This window comes from Chrysochloris asiatica, unplaced genomic scaffold (genome assembly GCF_000296735.1).
Source record: "Chrysochloris asiatica unplaced genomic scaffold, ChrAsi1.0 scaffold00661, whole genome shotgun sequence".
In the NCBI taxonomy this organism is placed as follows: Eukaryota; Metazoa; Chordata; class Mammalia; order Afrosoricida; family Chrysochloridae; genus Chrysochloris; species Chrysochloris asiatica.
Window position 1 is genome coordinate 32,054 of NW_006409179.1, and position 274 is coordinate 32,327.

Consider the following 274-nt stretch of genomic DNA (forward strand, 5'->3'; position numbering starts at 1 on the left):
TGCATTTCTCTGTGGACATCCAGGGCTCATGTCTGGAATTAAATAAATATGACTAAACAATTTGATGAAAAACAATTTGCTATTAACTGCCAAGTGGCTTCATTTGTTACACTCGGGCCTATAGGGCCTTGAACCTCTGACCAGTCTTACACGGTCCGCAACACCTTCTCAGGCATTTCCAAGGCCTGACCTCCTTCCAGTATCAAGTCCATGTCTACCTCTAGGTCATTTGTCTCAGACATTTTTTCTTGTTTCTGGACATGTGCTGATATAA